The sequence below is a fragment of the Bombina bombina genome, chromosome 7 (genome assembly GCF_027579735.1).
Source record: "Bombina bombina isolate aBomBom1 chromosome 7, aBomBom1.pri, whole genome shotgun sequence".
NCBI classification, from domain to species: Eukaryota; Metazoa; Chordata; class Amphibia; order Anura; family Bombinatoridae; genus Bombina; species Bombina bombina.
The window spans coordinates 234,707,474-234,732,541 of NC_069505.1; the positions used below are offsets into that span (position 1 = coordinate 234,707,474).

The window sequence follows — 25,068 nt, forward strand, 5'->3', positions numbered from 1 at the left end:
TCACTCTTTCTGTAAAGAAGTCCTTCCCCAAATTACTCCTGAATCTACTACCCTTTAGCTTGAGATCATGACCCATCGTTTTATGTAAAATACCCACAGTCTCAGTTTTACTAAGCCCTTTAACGTACTTGAAAGTTGCTTTTAGCAAAGGATAACAAGAAAAGGAAGCAAATTAAATAATAGAAGTAAATTGGAAAGTTGTTTAAAATTGTATTTTCTATCTCAATCATGAATCTCTAATTAAAACTTTACTGTCCATTTAAATAATTTCCAAAGATCTTATCCTAGCATCAGAGGAATGTGCTTAAGCAATAAGATCAATATCAACCCTCTAGACCTTGAGACTACATCTAGAATGTCTTTATTGTACCAAATACTAATACACAGAAATGACTCAATGTTATTTACAGCTGTATTACAACTCTGCTTGCCTCTGTCAATCAGCACAGTTACAACTAAATACGCTGCTTTGTATATTTCATTTTTAATGTACTCATTCACATTTTATTTTGTTAAGGACACAGTATGCCGCATTCATTGTTCAAACGATTTCCTGTTTCTTTTCCTGTTTTATTATAGGTATGCTATGTAGCAAGCCTTGCGACCTCCAGAATAATGCAATTACAGAGCTGATGTTTTTAGTTGTTAATTTAGGCTGAAAAAAAAAATGTATGTGTGATATTACGATTATGATAACTGTGCTTTTCAGCAGGAAGACTTTCTTTACAGACTATAAGAATCTCTTGAAGTCTTCAATTTTTTTTTTTTAAATAAACTAGTAAACCTGGATCTGAAAGGATATATTCCAATTTCTAACAGGAAGAATCATCAGAAGATTAAACTATGCTACGGTTCAATAATTAGATCAACATAGTGTCTAATTTACAAAATATACTTCACTTAATAGCTATCGACATAGGGTCCAGGGACCACAGAATGGTCTCCACTGCCTTTTTTAGGATCTCTGAAAGTTTGTCACTCTTTATAAATTGTGTAATATTCATTTACAAACCAAGAAAGACATCTCATTTGCAATTGAAAGCAAATAACTCATCTTGCTCCTGTATGGCTTATGACACGTCTTAAGATCCAATCAGCAGAGGTAATCACACCACCCAGCTGTGCAACTACCAATGCTGACTGCACGACCACCAGTGCTTGGCAAGAAGTACTTTAACTATACGTTTGACCCCTGGGGGTGAACTCATTGCATTACAGGGCCACGTGTGCTAAAATTAACATACATTATGTCATTTTTCCATTATAATGGCCAATTGATTTTAAGATTAATTTCTAATACTGAGGATTTTCTCTCTACTGCAATAAATATATATATATATATATCTCCTCCATGTGTATCTGCACTCACAATGTCATATAGTCAGCAACCAGGGTGCCAAATCAGTAATATTCACAGCGATCTTCAACAAAGGACTGCACTCACTGGATTTCCAAAAAAATACTTATTTATTAGGTAACGTTTCGGGGTTCGCAGACCCCTTCCTCAGACCAGAGTAGACATGCAACTAAACACAGTGATTTATAAATACATTAAGCCCCACCCACCACCAAATAAAAACAGTGAATTGCGCCAAAAATGGGGTTGTCATGGTGATAACCCCTACACCCCTCAGTGTAACCATACTACTAATCCAAAAAGGTCAAATAAACCTCAGTTTAATTGACATATTTAATGACTTGTATGGTTATGTTAGCATCTGTATAATACTGAGGTTTATTTGACCTTTTTGGATTAGTAGTATGGTTACACTGAGGGGTGTAGGGGTTATCACCATGACAACCCCATTTTTGGCGCAATTCACTGTTTTTATTTGGTGGTGGGAGGGGCTTAATGTATTTATAAATCACTGTGTTTAGTTGCATGTCTACTCTGGTCTGAGGAAGGGGTCTGCGAACCCCGAAACGTTACCTAATAAATAAGTATTTTTTTTGGAAATCCAGTGAGTGCAGTCCTTTGTTGAAGATCGCTATATATATATATATATATATATATATATATATATGTATATACACACACAATTTTAGAAGAAATAAAATAACTTAATTTACTTACATCAGGCTATTATGCACAATTATTGACAAGAGGAAAATCAAATACAGAGGAATCGGAATAAGATGTTAAATACAGCAAGTAATAGGCAGAAATACATGGGCTGTAGAGATGAAGACAACTTTGACTCTAAGCATCTAAATATATTGATATATTACATATGCAATCCAATTGCTTTTAAATAAACGTTCCATGCAAAGAGTGAAAGTTGACTCTTAGAAACCTGGTTGCTATGACGGTAATCAATAGAATAGTCTATCACTTTCTATTGACGACAGTCTATGTTAATCACAGCCTACTGAAAACCGTCTCATCCTCATTCATTCTCAGTAATGCTATTTCTTGTTTGCTTTTTCCCAGATGGAATATCTCTTTTGGAAATACAGTAAATACAAACACCTAGATTACGAGTTTTGCGTTGCGGCATTTAACACTGAAAAAATGGCAATTTCAGCATAAAAGCAGGAATGTAATATTGGGAGTCGTGTCGGTATAGCTATACCGCAAGTATTTTAGTCTGTAACGCAACGTCAATCCCGCACTAAATACAGTTATTAACCCCTAAACATCCTACCTCCCACATCTCCGCCACTAAATAAACCTACTAACGCCTAAACCGCCAGCCCCCCACATCGCGAAACACTAAATTAAACTATTAACCCCTAAACCTAACACCACCCTAACTTTAAATTAAAATTACAAAATAACTCAATTTAAATAAATAAAAACTTACCTGTGAAATAAAAATAAACCTAACATTAAACAATAAGTTACCCTAACCTTACTATTCTAATAAAATAAAAATATACCAATTAAAAATACTAAATTACAAATGAAAAAAAAACTAACATTACGGAAAAAAATAAAAAATCTAATTATTTTGTAGCTATCTTAGATTTTATTTTTATTTCACAGGTAAGTTTGAATTTATTTTAACTAGGTAGACTAGTAAATATTTATTAACTATTCAATAACTAGCTAGTTAAAATAAATACAAACTTACCTGTGAAATAAAACATAACCTGCCTTACACTAAAACCTAACATTACAAAAAATAAAAATAAATACCATTACAAAAAATAAAAAACAAAATTATCCAAAAAAATAAAGATTATTCCTATTCTAATACCCTTAAAAAAAAAAAAAAGCCTAATCTAGAATAAACTAACAAGGGCCCTTAAAAGGGCCTTTGGGGGGGGGCTTTAAAGGATCTTTTGTGGGGCATTGCCCTGAGATAAACAGCTCTTTTGCTCCAAAAAAAATACAAACACCCCCTAACACTATACAAACCCCCACCCCCCAAACTACCAAGGGCCCTTAAAAGGGCCTTTTGTATGGAATTGCCCTAAGTTAAACAGCTATTTTGCTACAAAAAATAAAACACCCCCTAAAAATATACATTACACAAAATAAAAAATGAAATCATCCAAAATAAAAATGAATTACACCTAATCTGTTCCAATTAGCCAATAGGATTGAGCTCTCATTCTCTTGGCTGTTCCAATCAACCAATAGAATGAGAGCTCAATCCTATTGGCTGATTGGAACAGCCAATAGAATGAGAACTGCTTAAATCCTATTGGCTGATTTGAATAGCTAATAAGATTTTAGCAGCCCTAATTCCTATTGGTGGATTCAAATTTTTCAGCCAATAGGAATGCAAGGGATGCCATCTTGAATCGCTTCCCTTGCAATGAAGATTCAGTGTACGGTGGCAACCGTATGAAGAGAATGCTCCGCGCCGGATGTCTTCAGGCTGGACCCAGCTCCGCGCCGGCTGGATGAAGATAGAAGAGGCCGCCTGGATGAAGACTTCGCCGGCTGAAGATAGAAGAGGCCGCCTGATTGAAGACTTCTTGCCGCATGGATTATGACTTTGCCGGCTGGATAGATCCTTCAAGCAGGACTTCAACAACTGTAAGTAGATCATCGGGGGTTAGTGTTAGGTTTTTTTAAGGGTTTTTTGGGTGTTTTTTTTAAGGTTTGGGCAATGTAAAAGATTAGGGTTTGGGCAATGAAAAAAAGCTAAATGCCCTTTTAAGGGCAATGCCCATACAAATGCCCTTTTCAGGACAATGGGTAGAGTGAAACAAAAGAAGGCGCCAACATAGTGCAAAATCAATAAGGCATGACACGCCGCTGCTGTAAGTGTTGTTATACTCACAAGATAGCAGACACTTGAGAAGTGTCACAAATGCCTTCTGTGTGGTATGGATACTGGTTTCTCAGCCTGCACGTCCTCTTTTATGCACGTCCTCTAACTATGCGACAAATTATTTGACAATTATATACATTCAGATTTAACCCCAAGATCCAATTTCAACCTTCCTAACACAGGGTTGAGTATTGAGTTGTTTCAAAATTTAGTTTTAGAAGAATTTGGTAAATTATCTGATAGTAATATTAAGAATCCAAATTTAAATGTTTATGAAATTAAAGCTTTATCTAGATTGGCGGCTAACAAGGATATAGCGATAAGACAAGCCGACAAAGGGGGAGGTATAGTATTGCAGAACATCAAAGACTATATCAAAGAAGCAGATCGTATACTGCTAGATACTGAATATTATAGACTATTAACATTTAACCCTACAACTAAGTTTCTTGCTAATTTAATAAAAATGGTTGATTCAGGATGGTTAGAAGGAATACTTACTAAAAAAAGAAAGAGATTATTTAATACCTTTTACACCGAATTTAGCATATTACTATCACCTCCCTAAGATCTACAAGAGTTTGGTGGATCCTCCAGGGAGGCCCATCATTTCAGGGATCGGCAACCTAACGTGTAACTTATCTGAATATGTCGACCAATTTCTGAAAAAATCAGTAGTGACATTACGATCATATATAAAAGACACGCCAGACCTAATATATAAGTTATCCAATATTAAAAAGGAAGGGAGAGACCTTTTATGATTAACATGTGATGTCTCTGCTTTGTACTCCAATATTGCTCATAATCTTGGAATTAGAGCCATTGAGTATTATTTGAAGAAAGATATTTATATGCCAGACAGGCAGAGGGAATTCTTATTAGAATGCATCACATTTGTATTAAAGAATAATTATTTTGTATATCAAGAAAAATTTTATCTGCAAATTAAAGGCACGGCCATGGGGACCAGGTTCGCCCCAAGTTTTTTTTGTTTTTTTTTTGCAGAAATTTTTTTTTATTGAGATAAATGAAAAGTTAAACAATAACAAATGGGTAAAATACACGGAGAATGAACAGCCAAAGCGTTTACAACAATGAGATGATTATTACCAGGTTATGAAACAACCAGCATAAAACCATACAATAATATGATACACAGTTGTGAATAAAGAGTAACCCATGTTATGAAGAGGGAAGGTCTCAATTCGTTTTTTCCTTTTATGGGGGAGTGGGATTAGTAGATATAAAGTTAATATGAGTAGTTATATCAGAAGTATGAGCGTAGCAGTAGCAGGAAATACCAGGTGTATGCTGGGTACAGAGCAAGAAGAGGGGAAATGTTTCCCTGATCAAGGGGCGAGGTGACGGGAGGGGGGAGGGAAAAGAGGGAGAGAGATCGAAACGTTTTTAAGTTCCAGGGTTTGTTGTTTGATGTGCACCCCAGTCGGGGAATTTCGTAAGCCAGGGGGACCAAATCTCGAAAAAAGAATCAACTTTGTCTAAGGTCTTGTAGGAGTATTGCTCCATTTGACCAATATAGTGGATTAGAGCGAGTATCTGGGAGAAAGAAGGGGGGTTTTCGTTTCTCCATGATCTGGCTATCGTTAATTTTGTGGCCATAAGAACATAAATTGCCAGGGCTTCTTTTGGGGTAGTGAGGTTTGGCATCTGAAGATGAATCCCAAGTTTTGCTAATCTCTTTATGGGATACTTCGAGGAACAGTACATTTATTCCTCGATTTATGGGGCGAACCTGGTCTTCTATGGCCGTTTTATAGACGACCTCCTGTTTATTTGGGAAGGCAGCTCACTAGAAGCCCAGAATTTCATAAACAGTCTAAATATTAACGAATTGGGTCTTAATTTCACTTCTAAATTAGACACTACTAGTATAGATTTTTTGGACTTAATACTTGAATGGGACACTGTAGGGAATATATCTACTAAAACTTTCTTTAAGTCAGTGGATGCGAATAGTTATCTAAATTATAAAAGCAATCATCATCTGCCATGGAAGAAAAACATCCCTTATAATCAATTTTGCAGGATCCGTAGGAACTGCACTGACTTAGAAACTTTTGATAATCAGGCCTCTATATTGAAAAATAGGTTCCTTGAGAAACACTACCCTAAAGATTTGTTGGATAAAAGTTATATTAGAGCGAGAAATAAATGTAGAGAGGAATTTTTCATCAAGAAGGATAAAGTCACTGCAGGGAAAATAGAGGAAGCTAAAACCAAGAATGTTAGATTTATAACACAATACAACAATAATCATAACAAGATCAAAAATATTTTAGGCAAATATAAGCACATTCTGACAGGGGACCCTCTTTTGAGGGACTGCATAGGGAAATCGCCAGTATGTACCTTCTGACGGGCCCCAACATTAAAAAACATGTTAGCTCCCAGTAAGATTTTAATGAAGAAACATTCTCCAGGTGTTATTAAGAACATGAATCATAATGCTAGATCTATTAATAGAGCCCTGGGTAAACCGGGTTTCTATAAATGTAATCGTGCAAATTGTGGTCTTTGTGAACATACTAATAGCAAAAGGACAGAATTTGCATCCTATGTGAGCAAGGAAAAATTCAACATTAAAACACGCTTCACGTGTGATTCAGCATTTGTAGTATATATGCTGGAGTGCAGTTGTGGGGTCCAGTACGTGGGGAGAACCTCAAGACCCCTTAAGAAAAGATGGGGGGAACATAAGAGGAATATTATGAAGAATATTTTAAATCATAGTGTTCCCAGACATGCCAATCATTGTCATGTAGGTGCATCTGATTCCTTTTGCATTTTCCCATTAGAACTGGTCAACCCTAAATGGGGTAGGAATAGATATTTGCATTTGAGACAGAGGGAGACGTTCTGGATATGGAAACTTCGAACTTTGTCTCCCTATGGCTTGAATGCAAACATTGATATGGCAGCCTTCAATTGATGTCCCTTAGTGTGAATATCCCCTTTTGTGTTTATCTTTGGTTATTTATCTTTCTCTCCCACCACTACAATCCCACTGGATTTCTGTTATCTTTAACATATGGGGGTCCCATATTGTTCCACACCACTTTAATAGTTTACTGGTTGGCAAAAAATTTTTTTGATTGCCACAATAGTATATGATTAGCTTCCCCCTGTATATGTGTACTGTATTATCTTTTGCACATTGGCCACTATATATATACATGTTTAGATATTGTATATGTATATCTATCTGGTTCACTTGCACAGTGCTGAACGATTAATTTTCTCTAACCTAGCAATCACTGTTGCAGGAACGGTAATTTTGGTCTGTTGAGCATAATCACATTAACTAATAGATAAGGATGTGTTGTTTTTGATTATAAGGCAATTACTGTTGCAGAAAGGGTACCCAGTCTACAACACACATTAGTTATTAGTGTTGAATTTGCAGCCATTCACTTAACGGAACTAGATTAAAAACATCATAGGTATTTTACCTGTACCCTCTATTTTTGTGGGTGTGTAAATTTCTGCCATATACCCTATTGTAATATCCACTACGTTATGGGCAATCTTACAGAGTTCTTATACCCTTAGTTACCGTTTGAAGGCTGTTTCATTTGTATACTCGTCTCCTAGGTAGGACCTAGGGAGCTGTCATTATATATATCCCTTGCACTTATTGGCACTTTAGGATTAGTGTTTGTGAATATTTTACACAGCACTCGTTTGAGAGTGCATATTAATACTATATTTCTTTATAATCAGTTTTATTTATTATAATATTGTTTAATATTTTATATTTTTTATTAATTTGAATTTTGTCATGATATTTAGTGGTCCTATATGTATTTTATGAATCAGGGTTGTTATTTTGAATTAATTAATTTTTATTTATGCAATTTATTGATTTATGCTTTATATATCCAAATATCCCTTTATCATGTTTTAAATATTTTGATGGATGTTCCGATATATTTATACGATTGTGTATTTTAAATATGTTCTATGAGACTGCGCTGTATTAGTAGATGTGTCCGATATCGCAGTTCTAACTGCATCACAACACATAGATAGTCACACCAAACAGCGTTAGAGGACTGGCGATCCTAACTGGGAATCATTAACCGATCTCAGTTGTATTGAAGTAGTACTTCTGCACCGCCGTGAATTTGAAGGTATGTCTAGTATACAGCACCTCATTGGTGCTTATAACTCCAATTGGAACTCCAGAATGCGGACACACCTACACGCAAGCGAAGTATGATTTCTAAGACGCCGAACAGGGTGTTATAAGTTCGTGGTTATTGTGTTTTATTTTACATATATGCACCTGAGGAAACGGTCACGTACTGACCGAGAAACGTTGTGCTAAATAACAGAATTTATGTTTACCTGATAAATTACTTTCTCCAACGGTGTGTCCGGTCCACGGCGTCATCCTTACTTGTGGGATATTCTCTTCCCCAACAGGAAATGGCAAAGAGCCCAGCAAAGCTGGTCACATGATCCCTCCTAGGCTCCGCCTACCCCAGTCATTCGACCGACGTTAAGGAGGAATATTTGCATAGGAGAAACCATATAATACCGTGGTGACTGTAGTTAAAGAAAATAAATCATCAGACCTGATTAAAAAACCAGGGCGGGCCGTGGACCGGACACACCGTTGGAGAAAGTAATTTATCAGGTAAACATAAATTCTGTTTTCTCCAACATAGGTGTGTCCGGTCCACGGCGTCATCCTTACTTGTGGGAACCAATACCAAAGCTTTAGGACACGGATGAAGGGAGGGAGCAAATCAGGTCACCTAAATGGAAGGCACCACGGCTTGCAAAACCTTTCTCCCAAAAAATAGCCTCAGAAGAAGCAAAAGTATAAAACTTGTAAAATTTGGTAAAAGTGTGCAGTGAAGACCAAGTCGCTGCCCTACATATCTGATCAACAGAAGCCTCGTTCTTGAAGGCCCATGTGGAAGCCACAGCCCTAGTGGAATGAGCTGTGATTCTTTCAGGAGGCTGCCGTCCGGCAGTCTCGTAAGCCAATCTGATGATGCTTTTAATCCAAAAAGAGAGAGAGGTAGAAGTTGCTTTTTGACCTCTCCTGTTACCAGAATAAACAACAAACAAGGAAGATGTTTGTCTAAAATCCTTTGTAGCATCTAAATAGAATTTTAGAGCGCGAACAACAGCCAAATTGTGCAACAAACGTTCCTTCTTCGAAACTGGTTTCGGACCCAAAGAAGGCACGACTATCTCCTGGTTAATGTTTTTGTTAGAAACAACTTTTGGAAGAAAACCAGGTTTAGTACGTAAAACCACCTTATCTGCATGGAACACCAGATAAGGAGGAGAACACTGCAGAGCAGATAATTCTGAAACTCTTCTAGCGGAAGAAATTGCAGCCAAAAACAAAACTTTCCAAGATGATAACTTAATATCAACGGAATGTAAGGGTTCAAACGGAACCCCCTGAAGAACTGAAAGAACTAAGTTGAGACTCCAAGGAGGAGTCAAAGGTTTGTAAACAGGCTTGATTCTAACCAGAGCCTGAACAAAGGCTTGAACATCTGGCACAGCTGCCAGCTCTTTGTGAAGTAACACAGACAAGGCAGAAATCTGTCCCTTCAAGGAACTTGCAGATAATCCTTTCTCCAATCCTTCTTGAAGAAAGGATAGAATCCTAGGAATCTTTACCTTGTCCCAAGGGAATCCTTTAGATTCACACCAACAGATATATTTTTTCCATATTTTGTGGTAAATTTTTCTAGTTACAGGCTTTCTGGCCTGAACAAGAGTATCAATAACAGAATCTGAGAACCCTCGCTTTGATAAGATCAAGCGTTCAATCTCCAAGCAGTCAGCTGGAGTAGGACCAGATTCGGATGTTCGAACGGACCTTGAACAAGAAGGTCTCGTCTCAAAGGTAGCTTCCATGGTGAAGCCGATGACATATTCACCAGATCTGCCTACCAAGTCCTGCGTGGTTACGCAGGAGCTATCAAGATCACCTACGCCCTCTCCTGATTGATCCTGGCTACCAGCCTGGGGATGAGAGGAAACGGCGGGAATACATAAGCTAGGTTGAAGGTCCAAGGTGCTACTAGTGCATCTACTAGAGTCGCCTTGGGATCCCTGGATCTGGACCCGTAGCAAGGAACCTTGAAGTTCTGACGAGAGGCCATCAGATCCATGTCTGGAATGCCCCACAGTTGAGTGATTTGGGCAAAGATTTCCGGATGGAGTTCCCACACCCCCGGATGCAAAGTCTGACGAATCAGAAAATCCGCTTCCCAAGTTTCCACTCCTGGGATGTGGATTGCAGACAGGTGGCAGGAGCGAGTCTCCGCCCATTGAATGATTTTGGTCACTTCTTCCATCGCCAGGGAACTCCTTGTTCCCCCCTGATGGTTGATGTACGCAACAGTCGTCATGTTGTCTGATTGAAACCGTATGAACTTGGCCCTCGCTAGCTGAGGCCAAGCCTTGAGAGCATTGAATATCGCTCTCAGTTCCAGAATATTTATCGGTAGAAGAGATTCTTCCCGAGACCAAAGACCCTGAGCTTTCAGGGATCCCCAGACCGCGCCCCAGCCCATCAGACTGGCGTCGGTCGTGACAATGACCCACTCTGGTCTGCGGGAGGTCACCCCTAGCGACAGGTTGTCCAGGGACAGCCACCAACGGAGTGAGTCTCTGGTCCTCTGATTTACTTGTATCTTCGGAGACAAGTCTGTATAGTCCCCATTCCACTGACTGAGCATACACAATTGAAATGGTCTTAGATGAATGCGCGCAAAAGGAACTATGTCCAATGCCGCTACCATCAAACCTATCACTTCCATGCACTGTGCTATGGAAGGAAGAGGAACGGAAGGAAGTATCCGACAAGAGTTTAGAAGTTTTGTTTTTCTGGTCTCTGTCAGAAAAATCCTCATTTCTAAGGAGTCTATTATTGTTCCCAAGAAGGGAACTCTTGTCGACGGAGATAGAGAACTCTTTTCCATGTTCACTTACCATCCGTGAGATCTGAGAAAGGCCAGGACTATGTCCGTGTGAGCCTTTGCTTGAGGAAGGGACGAAGCTTGAATCAGAATGTCGTCCAAGTAAGGTACTACAGCAATGCCCCTTGGTCTTAGCACCGCCAGAAGGGACCCTAGTACCTTAGTGAAAATCCTTGGAACAGTGGCTAATCCGAAAGGAAGCGCCACGAACTGGTAATGCTTGTCCAGGAATGCGAACCTTAGGAACCGATGATGTTCCTTGTGGACAGGAATATGTAGATACGCATCCTTTAAATCCACCGTGGTCAAGAATTGACCTTTCTGGATGGAAGGATTGTTCGAATGGTTTCCATTTTGGACGATGGAACCTTGAGAAACTTGTTTAGGATCTTGAGATCTAAGATTGGTCTGAACGTTCCCTCTTTTTTGGGAACTACGAACAGATTGGAGTAGAACCCCATCCCTCGTTCTTTTAATGGAACAGGATGAATCACTTCCAGAAGATAACCTTGGAAGACTATTTCTAGCGCCCAAGGATCCAGAACATCTCTTGCCCAAGCCTGAGTGAAGAGAGAGAGTCTGCCCCCCACCAAATCCGGTCCCGGATCGGGGGCCCGCATCTCATGCTGTCTTGGGAGCAGTGGCAGGTTTCTTGGCCTGCTTTCCTTTGTTCCAGCCTTGCCTTGGTCTCCAGGCTGGATTGGCTTGAGAAGTATTACCCTCCTGCTTAGAGGACGTAGCACTTGGGGCTGGTCCGTTTCTGCGAAAGGGACGAAAATTAGGTTTATTTTTGGCCTTGAAAGACCTATTCTGAGGAAGGGCGTGGCCCTTGCCCCCAGTGATATCAGAGATAAACTCTTTCAAGTCAGGGCCAAACAGTGTTTTCCCCTTGAAAGGAATGTCAAACAATTTGTTCTTGGAAGACGCATCCGCTGACCAAGATTTTAACCAAAGCGCTCTGCGCGCCACAATAGCAAACCCAGAATTTTTCGCCGCTAACCTAGCCAATTGCAAGGTGGCGACTAGGGTGAAAGAATTAGCCAATTTAAGAGCACGAATTCTGTCCATAATCTCCTCATAAGAAGAAGAATTACTAATAATCGCCTTTTCTAGCTCATCGCACCAGAAACACGCGGCTGTAGTGACAGGGACAATGCATGCAATTGGTTGTAGAAGGTAACCTTGCTGAACAAACATCTTTTTTAGCAAACCTTCTAATTTTTTATCCATAGGATCTTGGAAAGCACAACTATCTTCTATGGGTATAGTGGTGCGCTTGTTTAGAGTAGAAACCGCCCCCTCGACCTTGGGGACTGTCTGCCATAAGTCCTTTCTGGGGTCGACTATAGGAAACAATTTTTTTTTTTTTAAATATGGGGGGAGGTACGAAAGGTACACCGGGCCTGTCCCATTCTTTATTAACAATGTACGCCACCCGCTTGAGTATAGGAAAAGCTTCGGGGGGCCCCGGGGCCTCTAGGAACTTGTCCATTTTACATAGTGTTTCTGGAATGACCAGATAATCACAATCATCCAAATTGGATAACACCTCCTTAAGCAGAGCGCGGAGATGTTCCAACTTAAATTTAAAAGTAATCACATCAGGTTCAGCTTGTTGAGAAATTTTTCCTGAATCTGAAATTTCTCCCTCAGACCAAACCTCCCTGGCCCCCTCAGACTGGTGTAGGGGCCCTTCAGAAACAATATCATCAGCGGCCTCATGCTCTTCAGTATTTTCTAAAACAGAGCAGTCGCGCTTTCGCTGATAAGTGGGCATATTGGCTAAAATGTTTTTGATAGAATTATCCATTACAGCCGTTAATTGTTGCATAGTAAGGAGTATTGGCGCGCTAGATGTACTAGGGGCCTCCTGTATGGGCAAAACTGGTGTAGACGAAGGAGGGGATGATGCAGTACCATGCTTACTCCCCTCACTTGAGGAATCATCTTGGGCATCATTTTTACTAAATTTATTATGACATAAATCACATCTATTTAAATGAGAAGGAACCTTGGCTTCCCCACAGTCAGCACACAATCTATCTGGTAGTTCAGACATGTTAAACAGGCATAAACTTGATAACAAAGCACAAAAAACGTTTTAAAATAAAACCGTTACTGTCACTTTAAATTTTAAACTGAACACACTTTATTACTGCAATTGCGAAAAAGTATGAAGGAATTGTTCAAAATTCACCAAAATTTCACCACAGTGTCTTAAAGCCTTAAAAGTATTGCACACCAAATTTGGAAGCTTTAACCCTTAAAATAACGGAACCGGAGCCGTTTTTATATTTAACCCCTTTACAGTCCCTGGAATCTGCTTTGCTGAGACCCAACCAAGCCCAAAGGGGAATACGATACCAAATAATGCCTTCAGAAAGACTTTTCTATGTATCAGAGCTCCACACACATGCAGCTGCATGTCATGCTGTTCTCAAAAACAAGTGCGCCATACCGGCGCGAAAATGAGGCTCTGACTATGATTAGGGAAAGCTCCAATAGAATAAAGTGTCTAAAACAGTGCCTGCCGATATTATTTTACAAAAAATACCCAGATTAAATGATTCCTCAAGGCTAAATATGTGTAAATATGATCGATTTAGCCCAGAAAATGTCTACAGTCTTAATAAGCCCTTGTGAAGCCCTTATTTACTGTGTGAATAAAAATGGCTTACCGGATCCCATAGGGAAAATGACAGCTTCCAGCATTACATCGTCTTGTTAGAATGTGTCATACCTCAAGCAGCAAAAGACTGCTCACTGTTCCCCCAACTGAAGTTAATTCCTCTCAACAGTCCTGTGTGGAACAGCCATGGATTTTAGTAACGGTTGCTAAAATCATTTTCCTCATACAAACAGAAATCTTCATCTCTTTTCTGTTTCAGAGTAAATAGTACATACCAGCACTATTTTAAAATAACAAACTCTTGATTGAATAATAAAAACTACAGTTAAACACTAAAAAACTCTAAGCCATCTCTGTGGAGATGTTGCCTGTACAACGGCAAAGAGAATGACTGGGGTAGGCGGAGCCTAGGAGGGATCATGTGACCAGCTTTGCTGGGCTCTTTGCCATTTCCTGTTGGGGAAGAGAATATCCCACAAGTAAGGATGACGCCGTGGACCGGACACACCTATGTTGGAGAAAAAGTCTTTTTATTGATTTTAGACTTTTGCCACGAACTTTATTTTATCTTTATTAATACGGTAACACTGCCAATTACACACTTTCTCCAGCGTTTGGTCTGGATTTGTTTAGTGTGCTTGATCTACTGGTTTGCTGGGTCTGGAGCCCTGCCTGATACATCACAAGTTTGGAGTGCCGATTATCATCCAGGAAAGCACAGACTGCACATAAAAGAGGACGTGCAGGCTACGAAACCAGTATCCATATCACACAGGAGTGGGAGTTATCTGGATGACTCCAAGAGTCCAGAAGGCGTTCGTGACACTTCTCAAGAGTCTGCTATCTTGTGAGTATAACAACACTTACAGCAGCGGCGTGTCATGCCTTATTGATTTTGCACTATGTTGGCGCCTTCTTTTGTTTCACTCTACCTGTAGATACCTCGTCTTGGGCCACCAACAAGATTTGTTTGAAGAAGCTGCTTGCCATTTGCCATCTGTTATGTCATCCAACTTGATTTGAACATTTATGTGGACATTTTGTTTCATACGATTGGTTATTAAGTATCATTAATGCACTATTTAGTTTTGATTATTGCACTGAATGCACTTTATTTTTGTGGTTATATTGCACTGGGAATATCGTATATCCACTTTTGAGTAGTCATTTTACTACCAATCAGTATATTATTATATTTTGAAGGTTAAGAGTTCACTTTTGTCACTTATATATGAGTAATTCGACCTTTGGCGCACTGATTTTATTTTTGTTTTGTATCAGGACAATGGTTAGCTTAGGTTATTTTAGATAGTTTTTTTATTTGGGGGGTTAGTTGGGCGGTGGGTTTTACTGTTGGGGGGGTGTTTGTATTTTTCTTACAGGTAAAAGATCTGATATCTTTGGGGCAATGCCCCAGAAAAGGCCCTTTTAAAGACCATTCGTAGTTTATTGTAGGCTAGGGTTTTTTTTATGGGGGGGGGTATTTTGATAGGGCTATTAGATTAGGTGTAATTCTTTTTATAATTTTGATAATTTGTTTGTTATATTTCGTAATTTAGTGTTATTTTTCTTTGTAATTTAGGTTTTTTTTGTAATTAGATACTTTTTGTAATTTTTAGAGTAGTGTTAGGATTTTTTAATGTGTAGTTTAGTTTTATTTAATTGGTAGTTAGTTTAATTTTAGTTTAATAATTATAATAGTTTAATTGTTAGTTTAAATTTTTTTTTTTTTAATTTGACAGATAAGTTTTCATTTAATTTAAGATAGGGAAATTGTAATTTTAATATAAAGTTAAGGGGTCGTTAGGTTTAGGGGTTAATAGTTTATTTTAGTATATTCCATTGTGGGGGCTTTCGGTTTAGGGGTTAATAGTTTATTTTAGTTTATTGCGTTGTGAGGGGCTTGTGGTTTAGGAGTTAATAGGTTTATTATAGCGGCGGTGTGGGCGGACGGCAGATTAGGAGTTAATAATATTTAAATATTGTTTGCGATGCGGGAGGGCGGCAGTTTAGGGCTTAATAAGTTTATTATAGTGGCAACGATGTCGGGGAGCAGAGGAATGGGGGTTAATACATTTTATTAGTAGCGGCGGTGTGGGTGGACAGCAGATTAGGGGTTAATAATATTTAAATAGTGTTTGCTCAGAAAGGCAAGACGTGATGTATGCTCAGAGAGGCAAGATGTACGCTCAGAAAGGCAAGATGTACGCTCAAACAGGCAAGATGTATGCTCAAAAGGCAAGATGTGATGTATGCTCTGAAAACCAAGATGTATGCTCAGAAAGGCAAGATGTGATGTATGCTCTGAAAGGCAAGATGTATGCTCAGAGAGGCAAGATGTATGCTCAGAAAGAAAAAACAAAATCCGCCAGGACGTCCTATCATTGCCGGCATAGGCAATTTAACTTATAATCTGTCATATTATATTGACCAATTCTTACAAAAAATTGTGACTACCCTACCTTCATATATTAAAGACAGCACACATCTTTTACAACTCATTAATTACACATCCATTGCAAACAAAAATGTACTATGGATCACATGTGACGTCAGCTCACTGTACTCAAACATAAGTTGGGAATTTCAGCAGTTTCTCATTTTTTAGAACAGGGTTTATTTTTACCCAGTTTACAACTGTCATTCATTTTGGAGAGCATTTATTATATTCTCCAACACAATTATTTCATATACCAAGATCAGTATTATTTACAAGTGAAGGTTACGGCCATGGGGAACAGGTATGCCCCCAGCTTTGCGAATCTTTCATGGGTCTGTTTGAAGAGAGATATATCTACCACATAGAGTTTGGGGCAAGCCTGGTCTTCTATGGTCATTATATTGATGACCTTATCTGTATTTGGGAGGGGGGCAGGTCACCAGCTGTCAGGTGTTTACCTGTATGTGTATGTACCTTTAAGTACAGCCTATAAGTTCCTGCTTGACACAGCCACAGGTGCTAATTAATTAGTTTAGCTTGTAGCATTGCTACACACAGTACGGATATTTGCAGCTCCCTACAGATTTGTCTCATAAGAGTTTTTTCCTACTCCCAGTGGAAACCTCTAACTTTAAAGCTTGTGGAAACCTACGTCTACCCTTTTCTAGGATAACAGCTTAAGGATTGAATCAGCTAACTAAAAACTGTCCCGGATTCCCCTCAACAGCTGATAACCTTTTAACACAGAGAGCCCGTTTGCTGCCACATTGACTCCTACCTGTACTTCCTGCTGGTGACAACAACACAGCCTGAACCTTCGCTTAACATCAGTACTGAACAAGTAGGTGCATTACAGCTGATGTAAATATACCTGGCACTGTAAATCTTCTGTTACATTCAACCAGTAAATAATTCATTGTCTACGAGTGCTCCGGGTGGCCACGCCCCCTTCCTACGTCAGCCTGCTCACATACCAACCGCAACAGCTCCGCTGTCAGGTCCCTCTGCTCTCTCAATAGGCAGTTATGGGATGTAACTGAAACGAACAATTATCTCTGTTATCACTTGTCAAGCACTTTGACTTGAGCCAAGTGACACTGTCACAACCACTTTGCAGCTAACATACTATTACCTTGTTACACAACCTCTCCTGTAACCAACAAATCAGAATACAGGAGTGAATTCATCCTCAAAGTAAATACTCTGCACTAAATAACCAGACAAGATCTGCAGTTGAGTACCCAACATTTCATAAAAACATATATATAGACGTTTAACCCAGGCAACGCTGACATCAGAAGAATCCTTCATTTCCCACCTCAACCATAACGATATGGGCTTAATTTTTACAGCTAACATACAATCACAAAATATAGAGTATTTAGATCTTGTACTGAGCTTGAGAATTAATAACACCATAACATCTAAAACATATTTCAAAGAAGTCGATAGCAATAGTTTTTTTAGATTACAATAGCAATCACCATAAAGGTTGGATCCACAATATTCCTTACAGTCAGTTTAGAAGGATTAGGAGAAATTGCACAGACCTAGATACTTTCCTTGAACAAAGTCAAATTCTATATGATGAAAAACCTATTACACAAAACTAGTTGGTAACTCTAGGGGGCGCAAAGAGAATAGTGAATATACACTGCATATTTTACACACACGTAGGCTCTACCCAGAAATAGTTTAGGGCTATCACATCTATGTAGCAACCACGTGAGGTCTTAGTCATTTGACAACTCTAGCCCTAATAGGGCTTCAGCTACGTTGACTCTAGTGACGTATACGGAAGTAACCTCCAGTATAAACTAGACCACCATCAGAACAATAGTTTGTGATCTGTTAGGAGGGGGAAAAAACAAGGTACTATTTAATGGCTCTATGATGAGATTTATCGTCAATACATAGTTGTGTTTGAATTCTGAACAGCTTGAGAATTCACATGAATGAATAAAAAGACCCCCATATATATATTTTGATGTATCTCCCTGTATAGTTATATATGTTTATAAGATCGAAATATGTGATGAGGACTCAAATAAAGATTTCTTTATCCAATAAGTATAGTTGCACTAAGCAAGCTACATAAAGCAGCATTAAGAATGGGTATCTGTTAAAGATTATCAGCTTGAACATAATGAATAACATCAACTAGTGACCCATCTAATGCACACACCTTTCAGTAATTCATTTATTAGTTTCAGTTACACCATTTTTGGGATACTATTAGGATCCATTAGAGATATGATCTAGTAATCCAATCTATGGTGCTAACATGATATTCACAATGAGATATATTAGAGTTTTATTTTTTATTAATTTGTAGTTATAAGTGTGTTTTTACATGCATTGTCAATAATGGTTTTGTCAATATATGATGTTAGAGATTTTTTAGATAGTTTTTTTAACATCCTACTAGCATCTGTGTTTTTAATTGGATCAATTATGTGCATACACACCTGTATAGGTGTGTCAGTGTATAGAAGATAGGGATTGGTTATTAGGTGTATTTAAGCCAGTACTCTCAGTTTATGAACAGAAGCCTGAGGAAACAGACAGAGGTCTGAGAAACGCGTTGCTTATTGTTCTTACAGTGTCATATGTTTGACATTTTGTATTTTATCATACCATTAAATTGTGTTTTTTTAACTCACTGTTGAGAGTCTGAGCTTAATTGGTCCGTGTAGGACATTGGAGAGACCAGCTATCTTGTTGTTGCAGTGAGCTGGGACACTGAGAGCTCCCAGTCTGCCTCTACTAGCACAACTGAGTGCTGCCACATTTGTAAGTATCAATTTGGCATTCACATTATTCCATTTGTTCCAACTGTATCACACGAGGAGGTGCCTTTGTTTTTGTGATTCCTTTTTCACAGAGAAAGTTTGTATCCAAATTCTATATGATAGAATTTTGGATAAGGGATATCCAGCTACCTTATTAGATCAGGCCCTAATCAGGACCAAAAATCTAGATAGAACTAAAATTTTACAAAAGAAAATGAATTTGAAACTAACACTGAACTTGAAACTAATACTAGGGAAACTTTATTTATAACACAATATAACACTGATTTTCACAAAATACAACACATACTCAACAAACATTGGCATGTGATCCAAAGGGATCCCATACTCAGAAATATAGTTAAAGATAAACCAAAAATAGTATACAGGAGAACACCAACATTAAGAAACCAGTTAGCTCCCAGTAAAAGAGTGAAACATGCCCATCATATTGGTAAAGGAAATAGAACCAAAACCAATAACAAGGGAATTTTTGGCCTATAGGGAGTTTACAAATGTGGGAAAACTGGATGTGGCTCTTGTAAACTCATCAAATTGGGTTCTAAATCCTTCTAATCAACATCCACAGGGGCATCTTTTAACATCCCAGGTTTCTTTAATTGTGAATCAGATTTTGTAATTTACCTTATGGAATGCTTATGCAGCCTACAGTATGTAGGCCGTACCTCTAGGAAAATTAGGATCAGATGGGGTGAACATCAACGCAACTGTAAAAACTGCAAAAAGACCAAGATCAAACATAGTATACCCAACCATTGTTTAAACAAACATAATGGCAACCCATACATTTTCAAATATTATCCGATAGATTATATTCCGAAATCATTAGACTATAACAGGTTAATAAGACAACGAGAAACTTACTGGATATATAAACTGAAGACCCTACATCCAGCGGGTCTCAATGTCAATTTAGATTTAGCAGCATTTAATTAATTCACACTCATCAGAAAGCAAGATATATGCTCAGAAAGGCAAGATGTTATGTATGTTCAGAAAGGCAAGATGTATGCTCAGAAAGGCAAGATGTACGCTCAAAAAGGCAAAATGTGATGTGTGCTCAGAAAGGCAAGTTGTGATGTATGCTCAGAAAGGCAAGATGTACGCTCAGAAAGGCAAGATGTACGCTCAGAAAGGCAAGATGTATGCTCAGAAATGCAAGATGTATGCTCAGAAAGGCAAGATGTATGCTCAGAAAGGCACAATGTGTACTCAGAAAGCAAGATGTATGCTCAGAAAGGCAAGATGTACTCTCAGAAAGGCAAGATGTACGCTCAGAAAGGCAAGATGTACGCTCAGAAAGGCAAGATGTACGCTCTGAAAGGCAAGATGTATGCTCAGAAAGGCAAGATGTATGCTCAGAAAGGCAAGGTGTGATGTATGCTCTGAAAGGCAAGATGTGTGCTCAGAAAGGCAAGATGTGTGCTCAGAAAGGCAAGATGTATGCTCAGAAAGGCAAGCTGTATGCTCAGAAAGGCAAGATGTGTGCTCAGAAAGACAAGATGTGTGCTCAGAAAGGCAAGATGTTATGTATGTTCAGAAAGGCAAGATGTATGCTCAGAAAGGCAAGATGTACGCTCAAAAAGGCAAAATGTGATGTGTGCTCAGAAAGGCAAGCTGTATGCTCAGAAAGGCAAGATGTGTGCTCAGAAAGGCAAGATGTATGCTCAGAAAGGCAAGATGTTATGTATGTTCAGAAAGGCAAGATGTATGCTCAGAAAGGCAAGATGTACGCTCAAAAAGGCAAAATGTGATGTGTGCTCAGAAAGGCAAGTTGTGATGTATGCTCAGAAAGGCAAGATGTATGCTCAGAAAGGCAAGATGTACGCTCAGAAAGGCAAGATGTATGCTCAGAAATGCAAGATGTATGCTCAGAAAGGCAAGATGTATGCTCAGAAAGGCACGATGTGTACTCAGAAAGCAAGATGTATGCTCAGAAAGGCAAGATGTACTCTCAGAAAGGCAAGATGTACGCTCAGAAAGGCAAGATGTACACTCTGAAAGGCAAGATGTATGCTCAGAAAGGCAAGGTGTGATGTATGCTCTGAAAGGCAAGATGTGTGCTCAGAAAGGCAAGATGTGTGCTCAGAAAGGCAAGCTGTATGCTCAGAAAGGCAAGCTGTATGCTCAGAAAGGCAAGATGTGTGCTCAGAAAGGCAAGATGTGTGCTCAGAAAGGCAAGATGTATGCTCAGAAAGGCAAGATGTATGCTCAGAAAGGCAAGATGTGATGTGTGCTCAGAAAGGCAAGATGTGATGTATGCTCTGAAAGGCAAGATGTGTGCTCAGAAAGGCAAGATGTATGCTCAGAAAAGCAAGATGTATGCTCAGAAAGGCACAATGTATGCTCAGGAAGGCAAGATGTATGCTCAGAGAGGCCATATGTATTCTCAAAAAGGCAAGATGGGTGCTCAGAAAGGCAAGATTGTTTCTCAGAGGGGAGAGGTTACCATCACTTTAATGATAGATAGATAGATAGATAGATAGATAGATAGACGATAGAGAAATAGATAGATAATAGATGGGCAGTTATTGATAGATAACTTTGTTATTTTACTTTGTAAAATATTATACAGCCTTCCAGATTGGTTCAGAGGACTGTGCGGGTGGCACACAATGAGGTAAGGGGGAGCCAAGTGGCTCCAGACCAGAACTATAACAAACTGACACTCCTGACCTAAGCTGTGAAAAACAGACAAGTGTTCTAAAGTTATTTGGGCTAAAATTAGCACAGATTGAGATGTGTATCTGCATCAACAATGCCCATAACTGCACAACATATATACACTTCCAAATGAAAGGAGCTTAAATCCAACATGAATCCAACATTACATTCACAAAGTTAATTGTGCATATTAAAAAAACATTGTAATGGTGCTTTATTTCCCCCCCACAATGTAATTTACGTTTTGTTTTCTTGGCAATTTAAAATGTGAGCGCATCCTGCAGAACCCTAACCCTGCAACTTTCGACCTCGTAATTGCTCAAGAGGTTTTTCAAGGAGTCAAGGGGCTGCAAAACAATTCCAATTATGCTTACAAAAAGACAGTGGTATATATAGTACTTTGCATTTGTGTATAAAATGATTTATAAGGACAGTAAAGTCATAATTAGACATGATTCAAAGCATACAATTTTAAACAACTTTCCAATTTACTTCTATTATTTAATTTGCTTCCTTCTCTTGTTATCCTTTGCTAAACGGTTTATCTGGGTAAGCTCAGGAGCAGTAAAAAACCTAGGTTCTAGCTGCTGATTGGTGGCGGTATATATATACCGATTGTCATTGGCTCACCCATGTGTTCCGTTAGAAACCAGTAGTGCATTGCTGCTCCTTCAAAAAATGATACCAAGAGAATGAAGAACTTTTGATTATAGAAGTAAACTGAAAAAATGCTTAAAATTGTATGTTCTACTTAAATCATGGAAGGAAATGTTTGGGTTTCATGTCCCTTTATCTACTGATGTTATATGACTCTTCTAGCATTGGCCGAAACAATCGTCTGGGGTTTTTGCTTCCCTTGTTCTGAGAAGAATTGCCTGGTATTTCGGCGCTGGACTGTCATTGGGCAGGGTCAGACTGATATGCTATAGGATATTTTTTCTCTGTGAAGGGGCATAGTGAGCTAAAAGAACGTGCACCCTGAGTTGCAATTTAAATGAACAGGCATGGAAGTTATTCTAGCTTTTGTTCTATCTCAGGAACAGTGTTCCCTCTAAGGACAGTTTTGTGTGCAGCCCAGCAGTGAAACAGTTAAAAAGAGAACCATACCTTGCCATCTGCATTGTGCAGTGTTTGCTAATTGCAGGGTGTGGTTACCTAATTAACTGTTTCACTGCTGGGCCACACACAAAACTGGCCTTAGAGGGAACATTGCTCATGAGTGCTGTTCTCTTTCTCTTTTTTCATATTTATGTAAATTACTCTTGGGTCTTCTAGCATTGGCACAGCCCCTTTAGGAGATGGTGTCTGCCTACAAGAATTTTTCTTCCAGTCCCTGGGATTATAAAGGAGAATTAAAGATGAGTATAAATGTAATCAAATGAACTTGTATGGAAAACAACAACACTGGTCAAACACTGCTCAGAATCATTAATGTTGCTTTGCCTGGAAATCTTTAGACAAAAAGAAATTGAGACCAGGATGTTTTTTTCTGTATAATTATCAATAAAAGCGCCTGTGCCTGACACCTTCACGTTAGGAACTGTACATACCAAAAGCATCTGCAACATATAGTCATGCTATAAAAATGTAGAGGGATTTTATTATTACAGCCGAGTCCCTGAGGAATAGGAACACATGACTACATCTGCAGCTTTGTAGCGTTTCCATGAGTAACGTGTGAAGAACATTGTGAGCAGGAAAATAAAACGGTTGCTCCGCATGTCATATCTGTCATTCCAGATTGATGCTGGATCTGTCATGAAAAGAATTCCTCCGCTCCCCCCAACAGTGTCATGGTGGGCTACGTTCTAAATGATTAATCAGTTGTTTTTACAAAAGAAGAACTCATCTTAAAGGGATATAAAACCACAAAAAATTATTTTATGATTCAGACAGATAATAAAATTTTATTCAAAAAAAGAATTCCAATTTATAATTTACTTCGAATTTCAAATTTGATTTGTTCCCATAATATTCTTTATTGAAGAGATACCTAGGTGTCTGGAGCACTACATGGTGGTAAAATAGTGCTACTATCTAGCGCTCTTGCAAATGGATAACATTCTTGCAAAACTGCTGCCATATAGTGCTCCAGGCACATGCACGCTCCTGAGCTTACATCCCTGCTTTTCAACAAAAGATACCAAGAGAATGGAGACACTTGTATAATAGAAGTAAATTAGAAAGTTAAAGGGATACTTAAACCCAAATTGTATCTTTTATGATTCGGAAAGACCATGCAATTTTAAGCAACTTTCTAATTTACTCCTATTATCAAATTTTCTTTGTTCTCTTGATATCTTTATTTGAAAAAGCAGGAATAATCGTTTAGGAGCCAGCCCGTTTTTGGTTCAGAACCCTGGATAGCGCTTGCTGACTGGTGGCTACAATTCATAATTTAATTTACCAATTGTCCCACTGCCTTTTATCAATAAACTATTTCTAGTCAATGTGATTTGGCATTATTGAGCAAACCCCCAAAAAGTGCACACGTGCAAACTAGCATTCCCCACATTTGCAAGCAATGATTTCCTTTTTATCCGCGCAGCTGGTGCTAAGCACACATTGTGGGCAACTAGGGATATCATTTTCGTTAACTTGTTGACTGCGTTGCTAGGGCACAGGTAATCTGCTTAGCATTTCATAAGCATAGTCTGCATTTCCTAAATCTGTCCCTTTTAAATATCTAATTGACATCAAATGACGTATTTCAGTAAGCTGAATGTACCTTTCTCACGACATATCTGAGCTGCCTACGATACCTTGATAAAAAATAGTACTGAACTGTTAATGTTAATAAAGCAAAGTGTCTTTTGTTTAATAAAATGAATAACCAGTTCTTATCACACTTTTAAAGGGATATGAAACCCAAACAATTTCTTTTGTGATTGAGAAACAGTGAACAGTTTTAAACACTTTATTATCAAATGTGCTTTATTCCGAGGGTATTCTACCTAGGTAAGTGACTCGAGCGCTACATGGCAGGAAATAGCGCTCTTGCAAATGGATGACATTCTTGCAAAACTGCTGCGACATAGTGCTCCAGCCACAGGCAGGCTGCAGAGCTTACATCCCTGGTTTTCAACAAAAGATACCAAGAGAATGAAGAACATTTGATAATAGAAGTAAATTAGAAAGATGTTTAAAAATGTTAGGTTTCATGTAACTTTAAACGGACATTTTACACAAATAAAACCATATTTTAACAATTCATTTATGATTGCAAATGAAATACTTGGAGGTGTAAACATATTGATCATAGCATTAATCACAATTATAAATACAACACCATGAACTAAATGATCTGACGTATGGAAAC

At 38.5% G+C, this 25,068-nt stretch overlaps 1 protein-coding gene across 2 annotated transcripts in view; it reads right to left on the reverse strand.

The window, feature by feature from the left end:
- SERGEF (secretion regulating guanine nucleotide exchange factor) overlaps positions 1–25,068 on the reverse strand; it is a 547,945-nt gene that overhangs the window by 139,417 nt on the left and 383,460 nt on the right. The window lies entirely within an intron of this gene.